Source organism: Rhipicephalus microplus, chromosome 3, assembly GCF_043290135.1.
Source record: "Rhipicephalus microplus isolate Deutch F79 chromosome 3, USDA_Rmic, whole genome shotgun sequence".
NCBI classification, from domain to species: Eukaryota; Metazoa; Arthropoda; class Arachnida; order Ixodida; family Ixodidae; genus Rhipicephalus; species Rhipicephalus microplus.
The window spans coordinates 42611390-42635935 of NC_134702.1; the positions used below are offsets into that span (position 1 = coordinate 42611390).

Genomic DNA, 24546 nt, shown 5'->3' on the forward strand with positions numbered 1-24546 from the left:
CAACAGTGACCGCGGCGGAGGCGGGCCCTGTTCTCGTGTGGTTCAATTCAATTCAATTCAATTTTATTTCATTCCAAGGATGAGAGCAGGCTCGGGAGAAAAGTGACGTTTTGTCACTTGAGAATAACCCGAGCCTCCCTAATACATGGCAAGCAACGTGGACATGGGTAAAGAAACATAGGCCATGAACATATAGGCAATGAACATAGGCCATGAGATGTTTGGCGCAGTACAAGTCGGAAGATGCACGTACAGTAATGCTATGTACAGAGACTAAGATGCGTAAGTAGTTTCTTTCGGCACAAATTCCGAAGTACAATGCAAAATGTGACATACAAAATACTATATATATGACAACAATGCTATGCATAGAAATTGCGTGTACATACATACACATAAATATACACACATATATGCAGATGCATATACAGACACACACACACACACACACACACACACACACACACACAGACACACACACACACACACACATATATATATATATATATATATATATATATATATATATATATATATATATATATATATATATATATATATATATATGGCACAACGGGAGCGTTGTCAACAAGGTATAACTCATCCCCTGATGAAGGGAGGACCCCTCCCGAAACTGTTGGGAAATAAATATATTTATCCTTGTTGACAACGCTCCCGTTGTGCCATATCCCATATATATATATATATATATATATATATATATATATATATATATATATATATATATATATATATATATATATATATATATATATATATATATATAGTTATATATATATAGTTATATATATATATATATATAGATATATATATATATATATATACATTTCCGTGAATGCCTGGACCACCATTTTCTCGATTTTCACGATAAAAGCACTTCCCTAATGTCACGTGCACTGCATTTCTCAAGGATTATTTTTGCCTCCAGTAATTTATTTAATAACAAAGGAACACTAAAACATAACATTTGTCGCCCAAAACTTGTTCTACAGAATGGAAGGTTGCACTGTTGTTGGTGACGAGTAGGGTACGGATTAGCATGCGTTTCCAGTACAAAAATATCTAAGAAGGCACGATTGTTATGAAAAAGAGATTGCTTATATCTTATTGCTAGGGAATACTCGTAAAGTTTGTGAATTGGGACAATATTATAGCACTGAAACAGTTCATCAGTGTGTGCATAGTAGTCGACATTTGCTACAAACCTCATCGCTTTTTTTGTAGTCTGTATATTTTACTTATGTTGGTTGCTGTCGTACTTGCCCATACCGAAAGACAATAATTTAGATTCGACAAAAACAAGCTGTTATAAAGTGTTATAAACATAGGCTGTTATAAAGCTGTTATAAACAAGCTAGCCACCCTAGTGTAGGGGTGGCAGCAGAAATTGGCTTCGGATTTTGTCCCTGCCTAACATGCGTCGCGAAGGGAGCGGCGGCAGTGACGTTAACATTCAAGGGCGAAAAAGAAATTTCATTGTTCACCATGTTACACACAAATCCGGTTCCCGAAACACATACCAATTCGGTTTCACAAAAGTATGGCACTTGACATTTGTGTTCACAATCAATCACAAGTTTGCACTCAATCACATGTTTGCACTCAATCACATGTTTGCACTCAATCACATGTTTGCACTCAATCGTTCTGGCACCCAACACAACAAAAAGTGTTTTTTTGCTTATGTAGTTCTCAGGCCTTGAATCGGCGAACACGCCAAGACAACCCGGTTTGTGACGATTTTAATGAAAGCACAGGACCATCGTTTCAGGAATTCCTCCTCTCCTAGTGAAAAGAATTCCGATTTCAAATGGTCCGTTACAATATCATACAACCGCACCAGCAGAGGCCATTGATTTTCACGGGCCTTTGCTTGATGCACAGCCAAACCCCTGTTTTCCCGCAACACGTACGTACCAGCGGTCAGCACTAGACGAGCCAGCGCGCCGTTTGGGCATCTTTTCCTTTTGACAAATCTTTCTACACCCAACGGGTGGTACCAACACCTCCTAAAATTCTTCAGGCCTGCGCCTCACGTGACATGACGTCAGCTACGTCATCACTCGCCGTCCGACCGGTCCTGCGGGAGCGCGCCGCTTCTGGCACTCATCTCGCAGTGAACGAGTTGTATCTCAGCAATATTGTTTTCTCTCGCGTCTCAATGTCTTCAAAGGGTATTGTTAATTATGAGAAACTTGTCAAACGTGCAAACTTCCTGTAGTAAGAGTTAGTTTATTCAACATGTACACACGAAACAAGGGCACGAAGCAATGATCCTGCTGTTTCCTGCTGCCCTGAAATTTTTCCACCTTTAAAATCGAAGAAAGGCTGAATGTGAATTTCGTCAACCATGAGAACCACGGCACTTTCATGCGGCTGCAATTGTTTAAATCTGTGTTTTATGTACCTGAGAAAATTTTCACTGGCTGACTCAGTGTCAGGTGACAAGTGAAACGAGGAGCAGACATTTCGACAAGTACTGGGATGTGGCATGGCAAAAAAACCTGAACCCCTGAGAAATTTGTAGGCGTGTGGAGATATGGTATGCAATATGCAAGCAACCACCATACTTTCGGAGGAATACTCCAATCGTTGTTTTCCAAGCAACGCCACCTGTTCTCGCAAGAAGCGACTGATACGTTTCTTGCTGTCAATAGCATCTCGTTCAAGTTGCTCAAGAAGGCTAACGACTACGTCACAAAGACCTTCTGAGGAGCATTTTTCATCGAGGATGCTTTGAAGCCTACTCAGGATGGCAGACAGGACATTCACATTCCCAATGCTTCCTGGCACGACATAATCACCTATACGGCTTAATTTGGTACCATGAAAACATACACTGATACTCAGGTCGCTGAAAACAGTAACAGACGACCGCAACATCGGCATGCTCTCATCAACAATATTTAAAAACAGGGCACAGTTTGTGCGGTGAATTACAATCCACTCATTTGGCACAGGTGCACTTTTCAAACATTCCATAAGCTCAAAAAGCCAGGAAAAACAGCATTTCGTTTCTTCATCACGATAAGAAGCCTCCGATTCTGCGATGGCACGAGCGAGGTCAGCCGCTTCTCGGCGCATTTTTTTCGTTTCCGGGCATTCTCTCGGAGAAGGGTCATCCTTCGACAAGTACGAAGGACATCCTGGGAACAGTGTGGGCACTGATCCTGAACGCAGGCGTGGTACTTTCAGTGAGACCTCTAGCACTCTTCCTGTCATAGGATCCGTGTAGGACGACTTGTTCTGAAGGCATGACTCGGTGAAATGCAATGCGCATACCTGCATACCAATGGCAGTCGCAGAGTGTCAGCGAACCTCGGAATGCGTCTAAACATTGCACAAGCACTTCGCGAACAGTTACAATGAGTATAATTTCACCATCAGTGTGATGCAATGGTGACATCCAGTTTGCTCTTACCTTGTTGTTTTCCGTAGGGAAGAAATCCTTTCTTGGGATAGCGCTGAGCCACTTCTTCCTTAGCACTTCATCCTTGGGGAATGAAAATACTTGAACTTTCTTCCCGGTCTTGTAATTACTTGAACATGCCGGCACACAACACTTATTGGGCATGTCAGAAGCTTCGTGCAATAAAATTCCGGCAGTAAAATTCACTGCACACAACGCAAAGAAAATGGCTCGGCAGACTCGCGAAAAAAACACGTGCAGCACGGCCGTCACCACTGCAGCAAGTGGAAATTCGGGAATGCGCGACGGAACCGGTCAGGAGGTATTGGACTCGTAGGACGGCTGGTGGTGACGTCACGGCGGAGGGCGCAGGCCTGAAGAATTTTTAGGAGGTGTTGGTGGTACGCCCTGTCCACGAGGGACCAAAAGGTCTTCGCCACTCGACAGGTGAACAAAGCGTGTTCGTTGTGCTCGTACATGCCGCAGTGCATGCACTGCTCGGACCGAAAGTAGTGCCACTTGTACATTCGGTCCACCCTGGGCAGAACGGACCACCCGTAACGCCACACCACATCCTGGATGCTGCCCGGCGGCCTACTGGTTGTCAACAACACTCACGAAAAACCTGGGTTTTTGACCTCGCAGCCCGAATTTACAAGTGGTTCTTGAGTGAGCTCCATGTTGCGCACCTCCAGGATGGGGGTGTCCAGATTTAGCGCGGCTATACGCTTGTAAATTTCTACTACATGCCTGTAGAGGGACGTCGGGTTCATCGCCTTCGGCCCCGCGGGTTGCGTCGGCAGGAACAATCGACAGCTGCTTAAAGCGGCACTTGTTCGTCTCTCGTAGTCGTAGTCGTTGATGTAGTGATGTAACCAGTGTTACATTTTGACCTGCAATGTGGTGCCGGTGGGAGATTTCTCCTGTGCTTTGTCGAACAATAAAAAGTTCGCGGCGTGCGCGATAACTAGAAGCCCAATGCTCCTGTCTCTCATTCCTTATTAGCAGCCAGTGGCATGTACACTGAGCACTATCTGACAAGAAAGGGTTGCTACGTTATACTCGCTGGGTGTAACCTCCTTAGTTTTAGAAAGGTTTAGCGAGCGTTGAGCCGCAGTGCCATGAATACAGTGAAGTATAGTATATACCACGAACTCGAGGTTGTTAAAGGTGGGAAGTGACCCGAAGCGCAAGCCGTAAGAAAGTGTGCGTGTGCCTCATCTCATTTAGTCCTTGGAATGTCCACTGAATGGCGGTGCATATGCGGAATATATGATGAAAAGATGCGAGATGGTGGTACTTGGAGTGTTGAATAGGTGGACGAACGGACACACCGACGGATGGACGCATGAACGAATGAATGGACGAACGCAAGGATGGACGCGTAGATGTCGGACGGGCGAATGAACGCACGGACGGTCACACAGACGGACGCATGGACGGTCGGAAACAAGAACGAATGGACGGACGGAGGCTTACCCCCGTATTCACAAACACTCCTCGACTGAACTTCCACCCTTCACTTGACAGAGTCGAGCACTGCGCCACCGCTCGGCTAAAAATGACGCTGCGTTACTCAAGAATCGCCGCAGAATATCGCTGATATGAAGTGACTTGCCGTGCCTAGAGACGGCGCTTCCACCGGCTTTCTCAAGTGAAGGTGAAGTGTCGAGTGAAGGGACGTTCTAGAATACGGGGGTTAGTCCCACTCTCCATCATTCACTCCGTGGATATGCTGCCATTTTTTTTTTTGTCCAATTCGTTGTGTGGTGCTGGGTATTTGCGTCTGTTTAGTCTGTATTGTTGCCTAATGTCATTGAATGTGGTCAGGTGATCACCGCACGACCATTTCAGTTGTGTGAGTAGTGCCATCACCCCGCTGTCGCAAGTGAAGGCGGCCACCGAATCGGCCGCGGCCGCGGCTCGGTGAGTGAGATCTCGAGCTGCTGTGTGGGCCGCCTGGTTACCAGCGAGCGGGAAGCTGGTGTGAGCTGCGGTCTGCAGAAGGAAGACATTTGCACTTTAAGTTTTGAGATACGAGGACGACGACGCCGAGGCCATCACTCCTCGAAGCTCGCCGCCGTCCTTGTTGCAATTACTCGATAGTAGTATCCGGGCCGCCAGACACGAGATGCGACCGCGCGCGAAGCCACGGACGGCAGCTTGCGAGTCGCTGATCACGACCGCAGCTTCCGGTGCTGCGACCAATGCAAGAGCAATCGCTGCCTCTTCGGCCGCCTCTGCATAGAGGTAGCATGTTTCTCTATGGCCTCTGTGTGTTCCGTATCCACCGTGGCACTCGCGAGGCATTTGCCTGTGCGATTCACAACGACGATAACATGAGCACGCCTTCCCTCTGGGCACCGCGCGTCATCCACGTACACCCCTTCGTCACTGTTGCCATATATTCTTTGGAGGTCACTCGTTCTTTTGTTGCGGTGGCCGACGTGGTGTGTCGGGTGCATGTTCCTGGGGAGTGGTGCTGTCTACAATCTGATGTTTCAGCTGCAGCATCACGTCCTGTGCGGAGAGGTTGTGGCGAAATCCGACTATCATGGGGGAGAAGACGTCAGTGTCTTCGAAATAATCAGTAACGTGAGTCAGGACAGCGTGTTTCATGACTTTACCAACGCAGGACGTGAGCTGGAATTATTAATTTTAACCATGATTTTTTATGCAATCATCATGTTTTCTATGACGGGATTGGATGGGTATTGGCTTTTGACTGCGTCCTATCATCCTTCAAGCTGCGCGTTTTGTGTATTTATGGGACAACTCAGGCAATGATGTGTAAAAATTTTTCCGTGACCTGGACGAGTATTTTCTAGACGGTCGTCATGTCATACTCAATGGAGATTTTAATTGTGTAGTAGACACGCGTGTTGACGTGCAAGGTCCAGGATGGGGTTGCTCTGATTGGAACGCGCGGGAGCTTCGTCACCTGGTCCAACATTTCTCTTTGATAGATACGTACAGACTAGTTCATGAACCACAGTATGCCTGGATTTGGCGGCGTAGCACGTCGCCTAGTCGGTTGGATCATTTCTATGCGCCGTGCGCGCTAGCCGATGTATTAACATTACCATCATCCCCTGTTTATATATCAGACCACTGACCAGTGACGCTCGAGGCCTACTTTTCATTTTCATCATCAGTGAGACCTTTGCGTCTTGACATCCGCATTCTGCACGACGCGCGTTCACGCTCCAGTTTATCTAGAATCTTGCGCGCCTCTCTTTTGGGATCCGGTCCGGAGGTGTGGGACGCGCTCAAGACACAGTGGTGTTTACACTGCTCAGTAGAAGGGCGTGCTCTCAGACGCCGTACGTCCGAAGAACTAGTGGACACTGCCACAAAGCTGCGTATTGGTCTTCGGGTTGATCGGCTAACTTCCTTGATGCGCGCATGGCAGCGAGAGCTACGGGGTCGTTTTCGACGCCTCATTGCAGCATCGTCGTTGACGGCAGCTGCTTGGCGTTGCAGACGCAATCCATGTGCTCACCCTGAGGTTCAGCGCTTTGCGAAATGCTGGCTTCCCAACCCGTTGAGTCCACTAGGAACTCAGGCCACCAAATTCTTACCAACTGCGTTGCCGCCGGCACGTGATCAATCAGTTTTCATAGCTCACTTTGCCAACATGGCTCGTACAACAATGTCATCACATTGCGGTACCACCCAGACAGCCAAAATGTTAAGTAGGCTCCCTCAGATTTCATCGGAGGTAGCTGAACAACTTTGCACAAGTCCGTCAGCTGACGAAGTGAGAGAGGCACTGTGTTCCATGAAGCGTGGCTTGGCTCCCGGGCCGGACGGGTTGCCTGTTGAGTTTTATTTAACGTTTTGGGACGACATTGGTGCTCTTTTCACCTCTGTTATTTGCCGCTGTTTTGAGAACTTTGATTTCCCTGATAGCTTTCGCGATGGTTGAATTGTTTTACTACCTAAACAAGACCCATCGTTGGTCCGCCCAGAGGAGTGGAGACCAATAACGCTCCTAAACGTTGATTATAAAACTTTCGCAGCAGTTATCACTCGGCGTTTGAGAAGCCTGATGCCTTCCTTACAAGGTCATCATCAGGTGTGCTCCTGGCAGATAAATCCACAGTCTCTCGTTTGTTACGCGTGATATAATTGCGTACACGTTAGCAAGATCAGCTCGGGGACTCTTGGTTTCTTTTGACGAAGAAAAGACATTCGATCGCCTTGAACTTAGCTTTATATTTAGCGTAATGGCAGCATTTGGCTTCTCTCAAAACTTTATTGAGCTTCTCAGAAACGCATACCGAATATACGCATCACGTAGTTTCTAGACGGTTTAGAGAGCGCGCCATTTCCTGTTACCGGTGGTGTTCGCCAGGGGTGTCCTTTCTTCCCTGCACATTTTGTACTCAGCCTCGAACCATTCCTTCGCTCGCTAATTGCTGATACGTATGTTCGAGGCCTTCCTCTTCCAGGTAGTGGTACCGTGGCGGTAACAGCATTTGCTGATGACATCCCGTTGTATTTGAAAAATGAGGACAGTTTATTCTGTAGCCTACGACTTCTTGCTGCGTATGGCACGATTTCATGTGCTGCGTTAAAATTTTCAAAATGTCGATATTTATTCATTGGTTCTCCAGACGCCTGCCTGCCTTTTTTTTCGGTCATCAAAAAAGTGAGTCCATTCACATTCTGGGGCGCTATTATACTTGCTACGGCATACCAGCCTCCTGGTGGGTTTCAGTAGTCGAAAGTGTAAAACGACACATCCGGGAAGCACAAGAGTATGATTTACCGATGCTCGGAAGAAGGTATTCAGCACAGACTGTGTTTGCGGCCGTGCATGATACATATCTCATGTTGTACAGCCCTCATTACGATTGACAAGGTCGTTACAATCCCACATTAGCTCATTTTTCTGGTCAGGCGGAACAGAGCTGGTTTGCCGAGCAGCACTTGGGCAACCGAGAAACTGCGGTGGATTCGCATTCCCATCCGTCTCTGTTCGCTGCCGGCTGCTTGCCCTACAATTCTTACTTCTGTTGTTGCACGGTGATCAGTGCCCGCGCGTGATCTTGCCTGCTATTACTTAGGCACCAAGATACGCTATTTACTACCAGATGCACTGCTTATTTCTGCACTGCAAACACTGAACGTACCTGAATTTTACTCAACGGTAGTAGCATTTTATCGACACGCACAGCAGGTTTGTACCCATGTGGACATTCTCGAAAGCCGCATTATAGATATGACGGTGGCTCTTATGATTCCTCTGGTTCCTCCAGCCCGTCTAGCACAATGGAGACATGTCTCGTGGAGCGTGATAACGGCATAATTTTTGCCTGGTCACCACCGTGACTTCGTGTAGCGTCTTGGATGGAGAGTACTCCCAACACGGGACAGACTGGAGAAGTGGGGCATGGTCCCATCTTCCACTTGTCCTAACTGCCTGTTACAAGATTCTAACCAGCATATGATGTAGCAATGTGTAATTGCAAAGGCGTTTTGGAAGGCCGTTAACAATGGTTTTCGTAGCCTAGGTGTTAATCGCTTTGTCACTTGCGGTCGCTGCCCGCGTAGTCTCTTAGCACGCGCCTTCAAATAGCTGCGGGAGCTTTTTGTTTCTGGCGTAATAGGTGCGAGGCTGTTGCGGCAGGTCATCGTCGTCGTGCTCTCCTTCCGGTTCTAGAACGCTTATACTCTGAATTTCTATCTCTGTCGGAGGAAATATTCTTCCTTGCGAGGAAGAATTTCTACGACAATGGTCTGTCCATAGTTGACAGACGTCTTCGATTAGTTTTCCACCTGGCCTGGTTCCTATAGCCAGGTCACCTGTTGTCAAAGGTCACCTGTTGTCACAGGAGGCGATCGCCGGGCTAATTTCTAAGGGCCGAAGTATCGGCCCCCCGAACCGCACTACGAAAGCGTGGACAATTTAGAAGTGGTCCTTTTTGGCACGCCAGCAGACGCCGGCTGTGGCCCAAAGAACAAGTCAGAGCCGAGAGTTGATAAACAAAACAGAATTATGTTCTCAATACTGGCACCTCAAAAACAATACACAAGTATGCACACTCCACAGTAGTTGAGTACAATATGTCACCAATCAAACAACCTACTTTATAGTACAATCAGCCACACTCGAAACAACGGACACAGACAACAATACGCACTACAATGCAGTCGCATGCATTGAACAACCAAGACACTTAAAGACTAAAAAGATAGAAAACCTATTCAGTCCAAAGTTCTTGGAACAAAGGTCTGACTGATACTCTTCCGAGAATCACTCACTAAAAGTCCAGCGTTGTTGTCGTTCCGCTGCCCCCGAAGTTTCTCTTCCAGGAAACCTCGCGCCTTCACTTGGCCGCTCTCCAAGCTTCAAACTTCTTCGCCGGAAACACGTCGGCTTCCTACACGCAGCTGTTGCCACGCGTCTTCGCTCGCTAGCGGTAGACACACACTCTTGCCTGTGTCTCGCAGGTGGAAATCCTCTTCTTATCCTCCTTTGTCACGGCAGACAAAAGACGTCGCCCACAAGGCGGTACACCCTACGCTCTTTGGCGCATACTTTCTTCTTCTCCTGCTTTGACACTAAGGACAAAACCTTCACCGACAGACGCGGCGGGATACCCTACGCATTCTGGCGTTAACTTCCTTCTTCTGCTGCTTTCTCATCTCGGCTGCTCGATTAAATACCTTCCGCGCGAGATTCCAGAAAGTTCTCATCACTTCGTCGGCACGATACGCAGCGAAGGCGGGGGAAATGGCGAGACGATACGGGGGCCTTCCGCGACGGATGACTCAACCCGGCATCCCCACGCCCCTTTCCATCGAGAAAATTTGAGGGCTTGCTCGGCCGCCGATGTGGGGTGAGGAGGTTCGTCGGCGAACCTACGCTTCCGAAGGGAGAGGAACGCGTGCCCGGGGAGTCTTTGGATGCTTGTTTTCTTTTTTTTATCGTTGACCTCGCGGCGTCACTCCAGCGTTTCGTCGCGAGAATTTGGCGGTGCGCCCTTTTTCGAGCGCTTGTTTTGTGACACCTGTGAGTGTATGATTAGTGCATGTAATCTGTATGTGTTTACTATTCCTATGTCTTTGTTTGTGCCCTGTATGGGTGTGAGTTCTTGTACATATGCACTTCATTCTAACGCTGGAAACTATGTAAATTTCATGAATATTGATACCTGTTGTATATACTGTCTAACATCTTCACCAAGTCTTGTAAGTTCTGTACGTATATCATCATGTACATTGTCCATATTGTGATTAGTGTATATATTTAATGTATGTAATCATTAGCAAATGGGTTAGGGACACCCTATGGACTTGTGTGATGCGATGGTGATGCGACTGGTGCGCGTAATTGTGAATGATTGAAAAGTGCGCGAAATTAAAGGATGACCGAGTGCACGTGCTGGGTCGCCTGAACAACGACGACGCCGAGGACCGGTACACGTGAGAGCGTGGAGCGCAAGCATCCAAGACCATAAAGCAAACAAGGGCCAATGGCTGATCACCACGGAGTTTTGAAAGGCCAATCGGGACGAGACAAGTGTGCCCCAGAGGAAGCCAATCCTGAAGGGAAAAAGAGCTAGTAGTTCGAGGTGAACGAGGCAAGAGGGAGGTCACAGCTGGGAGCTGAAGACAGGCAGTCGGGTGGCAGACCTGAGCCTTCTGGACTTCACCCGGTCTGGACCTCCGGACAACGCCTTCCAAGGACGGCGAGCTGCCTCAACGGTCGAGACCAAGACCTGCAGATTCCGGTGCGGGTGCAGCAACGGCAGTTCGGGTCACGGGCCTGAGCCTTGCAACCAGCCACCTCATCGGGCGAATCTGGGCCGCCACAGGCATCACCGAGCGAGTCCCGTTCCATCGTCGCCGCCAGCGAGCATCGGTACACGCCGTCGCCACCATTACAGCAGCAACGTTTTGGTGAGATCGAACTTGCTCTCTTCCCTGCACCGCCGAATCACCGCGTCAGAACTGCATCATGTAGCTGTGACTTTCCGTCGGCAGTTTCGGGACTTTAGATGTTTGTTTTCCTTCTAAATCCCGCTTTTAGCCAGCTACTCATTTCTTGCAGTTTGTGTTTGAGTTTTGCTTCAGTTCTGCAGTAAATGTTTAGGTGTTGTTTGTTAAGCAAACGGCTTTGTCCTTATTAGAAAAACTCTCCGGGGCTCAACCAGGAGAAACAAATCAGCAACAAGAACCCGCATCACAAACTGGCGTCCGCAGCGACAGGACAAAGCCGTTGGTTTGACACCTTCATTTATTGACGCGGTCGACATCATGTCGAATATGCGAGAGCTAATGGCCTTGGCGGATCGCATGGGAATTGATGGGGCGGATTTTAAAGCATGGTACGAGGAGAAGGAGGCACGAGCACGAGAGGAACGGGCTGCGGAACGAGAAGCTCGAAAGGAACAGTTGGAACGGGAGACGCAGGCCAAGAAGGAGCAGCTTGAGCTCGAGACGCGCGAAAAAGAAAAACAGCTCGAACTGGAGACACGCGCAAAGAAGGAGCAGCTGGAATTAGAGAACCAAAACCTGCAACTGCGTCTTAGACTTGCCGAAGCTGAGAATAGCCGTGTAGAGACAAGAACTGTTGACTCAGCACCAGGCTCAGCACAAGAAAGGAGTGTTTCATGCAGCGTGAATCCTCATAAGTTGATACCGGGATTTAATGAAAGCCGGGACGACTTGGACGCCTATTTAAAAAGGTTCGAGAGAGTCGCCATCGGTCAAGAATGGCCTAGGGACAAATGGGCCACAGCTTTAAGTTTATGTTTGAGCGGAGAAGCCTTAAAGGTGTTTGGAAGACTTTCGCCGGAGGATTCACTCGATTATGATAAAGCCAAGTTGGCGTTGCTCCAGCGTTTCCGTTTTACGGCCGAAGGGTATCGGGAAAAGTTCCGACAAAGCAAGCCACAGGACGGCGAAACAGGCAAGCAGTACGCAACTAGGCTACTGAGTTTTTTCGATCGTTGGGTCGAAATGTCGAGGACCGGAAAAGAATATTCGGCTCTTCGTAACTTGATAGTTACAGAACAGTTCTTAAGAAACTGTCATCACCGTTTGGCACTTTTCCTGCGAGAAAAGAACTTCAACAAGCTAGAGGACATGGCCGAGGCCTCAGATAACTTTTTAGAAGCTCAGAGGCAAGTCAACCTGTTAGTTTTCCGAGAAAAAGTGGAATCTAAAAGCAATACGGAAAAAAGTGGTAGTTACTCGGAGAGAGGAGCAGTACGTTGTTTTGTATGTGGCAAAATGGGTCACAGGGCATTGGAGTGCCGATCAAGGTCAAAACAACCTTTCTGTGGATATTGTCAGAAGGCGGGGCATGATTCCAAAACTTGCTCAAAGAAGAACGGTTCAGCCAACAAGACGTCATGTCTTTTGTCGCCAGAGGAGCACTCAACGGAAGTGAAGCTTTCACCGGACAAAGAAGAGGACATGGCGGGCGCCGTGAACACTCACCCGAAGTTTGCCACACACAAAATGCCCGTGTTACAGGGCCGAATCTTTGGCCGAACCGTCTCAGTGTTGCGGGATACGGGTAGCAATACACTGGTGGTGCGTCGTTCTCTGGTACCCGATGAAGCCCTCATAGGTACTACCGCTACGCTATTCTTAGCCGATGGCAGTAGCATCATCGTTCCTGAGGCGGAGGTGGAAATTCATTCACCTTATTTTTCTGGTACATCTATTGTCAAATGCATGACAAACCCACTCTACGACCTTATCGTCGGAAATGTACCAGGTTCACGTGAAGTCCATGACCCCGATACCAAGTGGGAGGAAAGGATTCCGGTAAAAACCTACCCCAACTATATAGCGAGTGGAAAAGGAGCAGATAGAGAGGATGGTACCCTGAAGTCTTCAGTGGTTGGTATCAAAATCCGAGAGCAACGGTCAATCTCATCTGAAATCGATGTACCCACCTTGAAGACGACCCGAAAGGATCTTAGTGCCGCTCAAAAACAGGACAAGACCCTAGATTCTTGCAGGAGTAAAGTAGGTCAAGGGCTACAGGGAGGATCAAAGTCCTATTCGTTCGAGATAGAAAAGGGGCTGCTATACCGCTATTATCACCTACCATCTGGTAAGGTGATTCAACAAGTAGTAGTGCCCCAAAGATTGCGCAGCCAAGTGCTTACTTTGGCGCACGAAACCCTGATGTCAGGGCATCAAGGAATAAAAAGAACGATTGATCGTGTTCTACAATCATTTTACTGGCCAGGAGTTCAAGAGGCAGTGAGGAGATACGTGCGCTCTTGTGACGCATGCCAACGAACCTACCCCAAGAGCAGAGTTGGTAAGGCACCACTAGGTCGAATGCCTTTGATAGACACCCCATTCGAAAGAGTGGCAGTGGACATTATCGGGCCTTTAAAGCCAATATCACACATGGGTAATCGATATATACTAACACTAGTGGACTTCGCTACTAGATACCCAGATGCAATAGCCCTGCCATCCATCGATTCAGCCACAGTAGCCGAGGCACTGGTAGAGATGTTTTCTCGAATCGGGTTCCCGCGTGAGGTACTTTGTGATCAGGCATCATGCTTTACATCGGAGCTAATGAGAGAGGTCAATGACTTGTTGGCGATCAAGCATCTCAGCTCCACACCCTATCATCCCATGTGTAATGGCTTAGTGGAGAGATTTAATGGCACACTAAAGCAAATGTTGCGTAAATTGTGCCAAGAGGAGCCCAAGACATGGGACCGACTATTAGCCCCACTCCTGTTTGCGTACCGGGAAGTCCCGCAAGCCAGCTTGGGATTTTCGCCTTTTGAGCTGATCTACGGTAGAAATGTTCGAGGACCTCTCAGTCTACTTAAAGAATTATGGACCGGAGACAATCAAAGCGAGGAAGTGAAGACAACATATGGGTATGTCCTGGATCTCAGAGATCGCCTAGAAAAAACATTGCAGTTGGCACAAGAAAACCTGTCACGAGCTAAAACAACGCAGAGGAAATACTATGACCGGGGAAGTCGGATGCGTCGGCTAAAGGTTGGAGACCGCGCCCTCGTACTACTTCCCACGACGGAAAACAAGCTTATGATGCATTGGAAAGGACCTTTCAGGGTCACAGGAAAGAAGGGTGACTCTGACTACTGGCTGGATATGGGACATACTACCAAGCTGTTCCATATAAACATGTTAAAACGCTACGAAGAGCGTCCTCCAGAAATGTCACCCCAGTCCGCATCTTTCATTGTAGTGGAAGAGGAAGAGACAGACACGCCAGTGCCTACCTTTAAAGCTACTGAGGGCTTTGGTACTGAAGCTATCAAGCTTGGTCCTAACCTCAGGAATAGACAAAGGGAAGAAATTGACGAGCTCCTAGCCACCCATAAAGACGTCTTTTCCGAAGTCCCCGGCAAGACAAACTTGTTAGAGTGTCGTCTTAAACTGACAACGTCCGAGCCTATCAACACTCCACAATATCCGTTACCATTCGCAATGAAAGAGGTAGTTGAGAAAGAAGTCGGAGAAATGCTGCGACTCGGAGTGATTGAAAGGTCCGACTCACCTTACAACTCACCATTGGTGCTGGTGAAGAAGCCCGATAAGAGTTACCGTACTTGCATCGACTTCCGTCGCATCAATGATGTGTTGGTCTCCGACGCAGAACCAATTCCGAGAACGGATGTATTGTTTACAGAGATCGGCACTAGAAAATTCTTTTCCAAGTTTGACCTTACGAAAGGATACTGGCAGGTGCCCTTGGACAAAGAATCCCGGCTAAAAACGGCATTCTCCACCCAATCGGGACACTACCATTTCCTCTATATGCCATTCGGTATCAAAACAGCGTCCGCAGTGTTTACCCGGCTAATGAGACGTCTCCTTCAGGGCATCCCGAACGTCGTTCATTATATCGATGATGTTCTCGTCGCTACGACAACCTGGGAGGAACACATGCAGACTCTGAGGGAACTGATGAATAGGATTCGAGAAGCAGGACTCAAAATTAAGCCCCAGAAATCGGAGATTGGAATGACGTCGATTGTGTTCCTGGGTCATCGACTGGGAGATGGAACAATTCAGCCGGTAGAGGACACGATCATAAAAATCGCCAAAGCCCCATTACCCACTACGAAGAAACAACTACGTTCGTTTCTTGGCTTGGCAGGATATTATCGTGATCTAATCCCTCACTACGCTGAGAAGGCACTGCCTCTGACAGAGATGACAAAGAAAAGGGAGAGTAACAAGATCAATTGGAATATTGAAGGGCAGACAGCTTTCGAAACACTAAAGCAAGCTCTGGCGTCTGGACCTATTTTAAAGGCTCCGGATCTCAAACGTGGATTTGTACTCCGCAGTGACGCCTCCGATTCTTGCATCGGTGCAGTCCTTATGCAAGAGCACGACGGTGTTTTATACCCGGTAAAATACGCCAGTCGTCAGCTACTGCCTCGAGAACAGAACTACTCAACAATCGAGCGGGAGTGTCTCGCGTTGGTGTGGGCAGTGGAAAAGTTCCACATATTTTTATATGGGACATATTTCACGGTTCAAACAGATCACCAACCGTTGCAGTACTTATCTCGAGCAAAACACCTCAACAGCAGAGTTCTGCGGTGGAGTTTAGTACTGCAAGAGTACAACTTTCACGTAGAACATATAAAGGGATCCGAGAATGTTGGAGCCGACTACATGAGTAGGTTGCAGTGAATATGTTCTGTGTGTTATTATTACAAGGTTATGCTTGTGTGGTGGACTGTTACTGGAGTTAATGACTGTATTTGTACTGTTCTTAGTTGCTGCCAAAAACTTTTTTTTATTGTTGTTGGTTGAATGTTACGTTCTGTGGACTCGGTGTTTCGACGTGAGACATGTCAACGAAGAAGCGGTGTGGTGCCATCGGTGTGTTGTGATAGCTTGTGTGGTGCGCATCGAACGACAGTTTTTCAACGGGAAAAACTTCTTCGAAAGGGGGCCATTGTGATGCGATGGTGATGCGACTGGTGCGCGTAATTGTGAATGATTGAAAAGTGCGCGAAATTAAAGGATGACCGAGTGCACGTGCTGGGTCGCCTGAACAACGACGACGCCGAGGACCGGTACACGTGAGAGCGTGGAGCGCAAGCATCCAAGACCATAAAGCAAACAAGGGCCAATGGCTGATCACCACGGAGTTTTGAAAGGCCAATCGGGACGAGACAAGTGTGCCCCAGAGGAAGCCAATCCTGAAGGGAAAAAGAGCTAGTAGTTCGAGGTGAACGAGGCAAGAGGGAGGTCACAGCTGGGAGCTGAAGACAGGCAGTCGGGTGGCAGACCTGAGCCTTCTGGACTTCACCCGGTCTGGACCTCCGGACAACGCCTTCCAAGGACGGCGAGCTGCCTCAACGGTCGAGACCAAGACCTGCAGATTCCGGTGCGGGTGCAGCAACGGCAGTTCGGGTCACGGGCCTGAGCCTTGCAACCAGCCACCTCATCGGGCGAATCTGGGCCGCCACAGGCATCACCGAGCGAGTCCCGTTCCATCGTCGCCGCCAGCGAGCATCGGTACACGCCGTCGCCACCATTACAGCAGCAACGTTTTGGTGAGATCGAACTTGCTCTCTTCCCTGCACCGCCGAATCACCGCGTCAGAACTGCATCATGTAGCTGTGACTTTCCGTCGGCAGTTTCGGGACTTTAGATGTTTGTTTTCCTTCTAAATCCCGCTTTTAGCCAGCTACTCATTTCTTGCAGTTTGTGTTTGAGTTTTGCTTCAGTTCTGCAGTAAATGTTTAGGTGTTGTTTGTTAAGCAAACGGCTTTGTCCTTATTAGAAAAACTCTCCGGGGCTCAACCAGGAGAAACAAATCAGCAACAAGAACCCGCATCACAACTTGGACACTTTTGTTTAAATGTGTCATGTACATTCTGCTTTCCCATTTGTTTGTTATTGTGCTTGTTGTATAGACGCTCGATCCATAGGTTTGTTGTGTCCCACGTTAAAATAAACTTTTTCTAAACTTATATAATGCTCATACGGCGAATTTGGAGCTCTTTCTGAGCGCACATGCTTTAACCCCCGGGATGGCTTTCAGCTGTCTCATAGTAGAGTACCAGCTACCAAGTACTTTGAATTGCCACTTTTTCTAAACACACCTAATGTTCCGTACCGCGATGGAATAACTTTCTTATAACTCAATGTTCACTGAACCTTGTGATTAGTCGTTGTGTTTCTGCGTCCATTACTGTCCTTGTTGTACACCCGCGAAGTCCGATTGCTTGTTACGTACTACGTTGAAAGAAACGTTTTCTAAGCAATCAAATAAAACATTCTGAAGGTGACCCTACGCAACTGCCACTAATGAAGCGTTCATTAGTGGCAGTTGCGTGTGGACGGTCGTGCGCCCTGCTGTATTCGTTCGATTAAAACTTTGCTTCGTGCACTGCTGGAACTGATCACCGAGGCCACGTAGGCAGGGGCGCATGTTCGAAAGCTCGGCCGGAGGCCGCAACAATGTTGGACGATCACAATTTTCCAACGAAATTGTAAAATTTGGATTAACTTATCTGCCTTTTATTAAACTTCAATACCACACGCGGCCCGTATAACTCGTAACCTGAACCAAGGTTATCGATTTTCATTTTTTCAGAATACCTTTATATGAATAGCTAGAAAACTGCAACTAATTGCTCTTCAGGATATGCTTCGAAGAGAAACTTCAATGCCTTTAAGTGTCAGTGCTTCCTATAGATAAAGTAAATGCTGAATGATTGAACAGCACACGTTAACAACTGTTGAGATGCCACATCGACAGCGCACGGAGAGCACTGGAATAAAGTAATATGAGGCAGAAAACGAGAAAGGATGAAGAGAACCTCAGGGAGTGAGAGATAAGTGCGGAATGTTTTTCATCTTTTCCTCTATTTTTTTCCCCATTCATATGGCTACAGTCTTCATTCACTACTGTCGTACGGACTAGCTTGCACATTTATGTTATGGCCCGCGGCCCACCGTCGTTCTTCATATATAGCGCGCGAACTCAAACTCGCAGCAAAAGAGCAAGAAAGAATCGAAGAAGCTACATAAAAAATAAACGAGCTTTCGGGATATAATGTATTTTCGATACCGCATAGCTTCTCCGCCGAGCGGCCACGCGGGCAACAAAAATAAACACGGTGACGTAAGAAGGCCGGCACTCGACGGTCAGCAAATGCCCGTGGGCTAAGATAAAAAAAAAGCGATATGAACCGTTATGCGAGGTGTGAGCAAGCAGAGCTCCGAAATGTAGCTAGGTTAAAGTATAGCGTTAGCATATAGTTGTCCAGTAGAGAGCACAAATATAGCAGTGTATGCCCGTAGGCCTGCATAGGATTCCCCTTCAGGAGGAGGCAAAGGTTCGTCACAGCCCTCCCTCCCCCTGAATATTAAATTGTCGATGTACGAGGCTGATTTTGCGCCGCTACCTTAGATGACTAAAGGAGGTGGTCCCCTCCGCCCCCTGCTCCCCTCGTCCGCACGCCCATGGGAGTACCCGTTCTCGTGGTGCTCCAAAAGCAGTGCAAAAATGTGGCACCACAAGAGGTTGTCGGTTCGCTGCTTGTGCCGTGAGATTCTTCCTTCTGTGGCACCATCTTCCTTGTGCGTCTACCTTGAAGATCTACAAACTTGGCCAGCTTAGCACGTCGTTGCTCTTTTCGTGCTTGGCTCGTCATGTGTGGCTTGTTTTTGTCTTGTTTTGTTGATTCTTCTTTCCGCTAATTTAGTGCGTATGCTATATAATGGCGCTTGCAAAAGCGTTAAATAGAGATAATGCTCCGGAATAATGCCAACAAAGACAGCGAGCAAGCAACCGAAAAGAAATTATTGTACTCGCATGAACAAAGAAAAAACGTGATAACATTAAATGCACAAACTTTGAACGCGGGATGGTATATAAGTAAGAAATTCATCAAACGAGAGGGACGCATTTTACAGGACAGTGGTGTTGCCAGAAGTACTTTGCGGGGTGCGTTGTACGCCGCGCGTAAAATAAAAAGTAAAATAAGAAACCAACCAAAGATCGCCTGCACCCAAGCAATTGACTAAGTCGTTTTTCAGGTAAATATAGAAAACGGCAAAATCCTAATTGTTTCATACTGTAATATCTAGATAAAAATAAGGGTGGAAGCATGATATGGAGGGTTGTTTTTAGCGTTCAGGAATTTTTTTTTTTGGGGCGGGGGGGGGGGGGGAATTATAATCGCCAGACGCTCCCATTCCCTCTGCCGCAGGCTACGCGTTTGGTATACGTGTACAAGCAAGGAAAAGAAGAAACGGAACGAAATGTTTACACAGAAAAAAAAAGGAAAGAAATGAGTTTAGCGTTGTCGTTTCTGCGTTTTGCGGTGGCGGTGGTAGTTGCAGTGCCTGGCGTATGGTATAGAAGCGGTAACGTGGGCGTTCCGCACCGCTCAGATGTACGTGCCCTGAGGTTTCCGTGCTTTTGTTAAAGGTGCGCCATAGTCACGTACAGACACACGGCGCGCTGGGCGATGCAGAGGCCGCCGTTTTTGCGGCCCGCACGACGAAATGGGCGAAGTTGGTACACACGCTGCCAGAGCGTGAGCTCGGCCGGACCAGGAAATGCTCGTAGAGGAGAGAGCAGAAATGAAAAAAAAAAAGGCAGAATGAGCCCAGATGGATAAACCAATGAGAAAGCGAGAGAAAAGAAGCGTGTGCGAACAATTTAAAAAAAAGAAAAAGAATCGGAAACGAAACGAAATGGAAAAGAGAGACACACAGGGAGAGCCTGGAGCTGGTGGCTCACGTTTCACTCTTAAATATGTGGTTATTACGCTCGAAACGCGCATGTTAAAGAACGAGTACTTTTTTATTGAATGTGACAACCCTTGTGATGTCGCACTTTTACGTTGGGCCGTTGTGTAAGATCTGGTACACGATTTTCCTCTGCTTGCTTTTTTGTGTTTTCGCTAGGAAATCTCGTCTAGCTCGCTTCACCTATTACGGGTGCGTGGAGCGTGCGAGGTGTTAGTAAATAAATAAATAAATAAATAAATAAATAAATAAATAAATAAATAAATAAATAAATAATTAGCCACTCTGTTTAAAAAGAGTAGGGCTTTTTTACGTTCCTACATCTTGTAATTTATATGAGAACAACGAAAAAAACTGCATAATGAAATAATACGTTAATGGAAAAAATCGGTTGAGGAAGGGAATTATTCAAGGCACCAAATGACATTCTTGGCAATGACTGATTTACAGTAATGACACAGTATGTTCATTAAGTTACATTCTGCTGTGATCAGAAACAGGAGCAGCTATATTTGTGCGGGTTGGTAATTGTTGTATTTCAATCAATTACTAGAAGCTAGTAATTGCGAGTAGATTGCTTGTTACTTTTTAGATTTTTTTAGTGAAATATAGCATGTCCGATTCCCTTATGGCTTTACAATTAAAAAAAGGACACGAAAGCAACAAAAATGACCACGGCAGATCAAACTTGAGAAGTTGAATCAGGAGCACAAACTTTTCATTGTATATGCGTTCAATGTATATGCGTCCTAAATATAGTTTACTTGAGTTTTTATAGGTCATGAACTTCTGCTGGAGTAATTTCGAAGTAGTTTTAGTCTTTTTATAAAAATTGAAAGTGCTGTAATATCAATAATTTGGGCCAGCTGTAGTTTGTCATCTTAGTTATTTATACTTAAACAGTGTCAACCCACTACTAAGAAATGTAATTTAGTTACTTTTCAGGAGTAATTTTCTCATCTCTGCCAAAAAAGATTTCGAGCGTTCGAGAAAGGAATGAAGAAAATTAGCGAATATTTAAAAAACGACGCAAACGACCTGTTGATTCGTGCTTGTTTCTCTAACTTACGCACATGTTATTTGTAAAATGTTTAGCATCTTCGCCTTTCATATCTCTCCTTATTTCCTCGCTTCTATCCTTCCCTCCTGTCTAAAGTTTTTCATTTTGCTTTCTTTTTCTTACGTATGGTCCTCCCATTTATTATCCTATCGCTTCCAAATTTTTCTCTTCTCCTTATTCTCATTACTGCACAAGGAAAGGCTGGATCATTTTTATTTTTTGCTCTATAAAGAAGGTAACAGCCGAAAGGTATATAAACCTCAACCTCTCCACAGCAAGCTAACTATAACAGGACAAAAGATAACATGCACGCTTTCTCGCGTTCTCGTATATCTTCTTTCTAGGGGCGAAGCTCCTTATAGCGGCACCCGTTCGTCCCCCGTAGTATGTAACAAGTATAAAATTATGACCTCCAAGGTGGTGCCGGTGAGAGACTTCTTCTGTGCGTTGTTGAACAATAAAAAATAGTGCTCAATGTACATGTCAATGGCTGCTAATGGGGAATAAGAGACAGGAACATTCGGCTTTTAGTTAACGCGCAAGCTGCGATCACCATTAGCAGCCATTGGCATGTACATTGAGCACTATCTGACAAGAAATGGTTGCTACGTTAAACTCGCTGGGTGTAACCTCCTTAGCTTTAGAAAGGTTTAGCGAGCGTTGAGCCGCAGTGCCATGAATACAATGAACTTGTATATACCATGAATGAACTCGAGTTGGTTAAAAATGGGAAGTAGATACGAAGCGCAAGCCGTAAAAAAGTAAAAGCCGAATTCTCCGCCTCTCATTTCCCATTAGCAGCCATTGGCATGTACATTGAGCACTATCTGACTGAAAAAGTTTGCTACGTCATACTCGCTGGGCGTAACCTCCTTGGTTTTCGAAAGGTTTAGCGAGTGTTCGGCCGCATTGCCACGAATACAGTGAACTAGTATATAATGAACTCGAGGTGGTTAAAGGTGGGAAGTGGACCCGAAGCGCAAGCCGTAAGAAAGTGTGCGTGTGCCACCTCTCGTTTAGTCCTTGGAATGTCCGCTGGATGGCGGTGCTTCTATACGGGGTATATATGATGAAAAGATGCGAGATGGTGGTACTTGGAGTGTTGAATAGATGAACGAACGGACACATAGACAGATGCATGGTAGGACGCATGAACGGACGCAGGGGCGGCTGCATGGACGAACGCAGGGACGGACGCACGAACAGACGCACGCACGGACGGGCTGATGGACGCATGGATGGTCACACTGACGAACGCATGGACGGACGGAAGCAAGAACGAATGGACGGACGAATTCTTCGCCCCACTCTCCATCATTCACTCCGTGGATATGCTGCCATTTTTTTTCTGCTTAACAAAGCAAACCCACTTTCACCTGACCTCCACATACTGTCTCCACTCGCTGTCTGCGTGCCGGCCCTTCGCTTGTCGCTACCGTCGTTTCTTTCACGTACTGTAACAGCGTAAAGCCACGTGCGTTTTCCTCGGGAACGTGCTTTTTAGATGCAAAGCGTGGTCGAGTTCAATCAGTGTGCGTGCGGCGTGACCACCCTCACTCCGCATGCGCGTCCCCTCCCCCACTTACTCACTTCTCCTACGCTCCCTCTCTCTCGCCTGGCAACGCCGACGCAGGCAGCGCCTGCGAGCGAGTTTCTTGATTTAAAAAGCCGGCACCTAGCGCAGCACAACCGTTCACTAGACACCCCGTACATATAGGCACTGGATCTGTACCTCTAAGGTAGTGCCTGTGGGAGATTTCTCCTGCGCGTCGTTGAACAATAAAAACTCGCAGCGTGCGCGTAAGCTAAAAGTGGATTACGGGTCTCCATGTCGAATTGGAACTTTCCGTTTGTAATTGCCCATTGCGACTGACATGTTCCAGACGGAAACACCGGTCCATCACTGCGTGCTTTGCGCCTCTCCAGGTTTATCTCTTGCCCAACGCGCGATGAGTGCCAGCGACAACGCCGTCGCCAGCGTTAGCGCCCGCTGCTTCGCATCTACACGTGGTTGCCTTTAGCGGGAAATGGGGTTAACCTTTTACCATACCTAATTGTTATGGCCGTCTCCCGTTTGCTTGTCCTCCCGCTTTCACCGCCACGAAGGCACTTCTGCTTATTTGCCCAGTTTTCACTCCTTCCGGCCTTGTTTCAGTAATTCGATGGAGGCGAAGTGCCATAGGCCTGTGCGCTGTGCCATGTAAGTGCACGTTAAATAACATCAATTGTCGAAATTTCCGAAGCCCTCTGCTCAAGGAGGTTCACGGTGTCTCGCAATCATAGCGTGGTTTTTCGCATGCAAGACGCCGGACATCTTATTATTATTATTATTAATATTATTATTATTATTATTATTATTATTATTATTATTATTATTATTTCAATAAGTTATATTTAATCGTTTCCTTCTTGTGTTTCGTCGATAACTATTACGCAAACTTACAAATTCACTCGTTATTTAACCTTCCCCCTCATGCACACATTCATTCATTCTCACGTTATTTTTTTATCTTTTCGACATTACCATGATATTTTTTTCGCGCTCTATTATTTCTCTTCATTGTTCATGCGAATTGCTTGTCCCCGTTGTTCTCTCTATTTTATCAAATATTCACTTCTAAAGTCCTCGTTTGCAATAAATGTTTTCTCGAAAACATAAGCTCTCTCTCTCTCTCTCTCAGTGCTAAGTCATTTTCACCTGATTCATTTTCATGTCATATTAAATTTGGACGTTGTATACACCGATACCTCACGTACGCTAGCCGAGCTGCAACGTTCTCGCTTTGCAATTATTCCTACAAAATGATGAAGTCTGTAACGGCCCAATTGTCAACTTGTTTCCGATTTTTGTAACAATATAAATCGAGGCTTCCCGCTTGTTATCCCGTAATTCATGACTACGAAGTGTGATAAAGGAAGGGAAGGAGTTAACGTTGCGCTATTAAAGGCGAAAAATCATATCTCTCATGTATGAGTGATTTTTGAAGGCGATTGGGTGCTAGGATTTCGACAAAACATCGATGCGCAACTCCGAAGCGATTCTAATCTGAACAATGATTCTTCTGAAATATAGAGGTATCATTTAATCGTTATGTTCTGGGACATAGTGACTACATGATGCTCCTTATAACAGAAAAAAAAAAAACAAAAAGAATGGTGGGGGGGGGGGGGGAGTGCATTCAGATTTGTCATGTCTGCATAGCTCATGAATATCCTTAAGAAAAGAGAAATACGGGAAGAAAAAAACTGAGCTGTGAGCATGGCCGTTAGCTAAAGCTTGGCGGGCCACGTATTTAGTGCA

At 46.8% G+C, this 24546-nt stretch overlaps 1 protein-coding gene and 1 long non-coding RNA gene across 3 annotated transcripts in view; one reads left to right on the plus strand and one right to left on the minus strand.

Annotated features, from left to right (window-relative positions):
• The window catches only part of LOC119161671 (putative cationic amino acid transporter), a 295166-nt gene that overhangs the window by 206069 nt on the left and 64551 nt on the right, over window positions 1-24546 (plus strand). The gene's annotated exons all lie outside the window — the stretch shown is intronic.
• On the minus strand, window positions 2876-3496 carry LOC142803700 (uncharacterized). The gene is made up of 2 exons (XR_012894236.1): window positions 3443-3496; window positions 2876-3303 (listed from the first exon to the last, which is right to left on the minus strand). It is a non-coding gene; the product is annotated as an uncharacterized LOC142803700 (long non-coding RNA).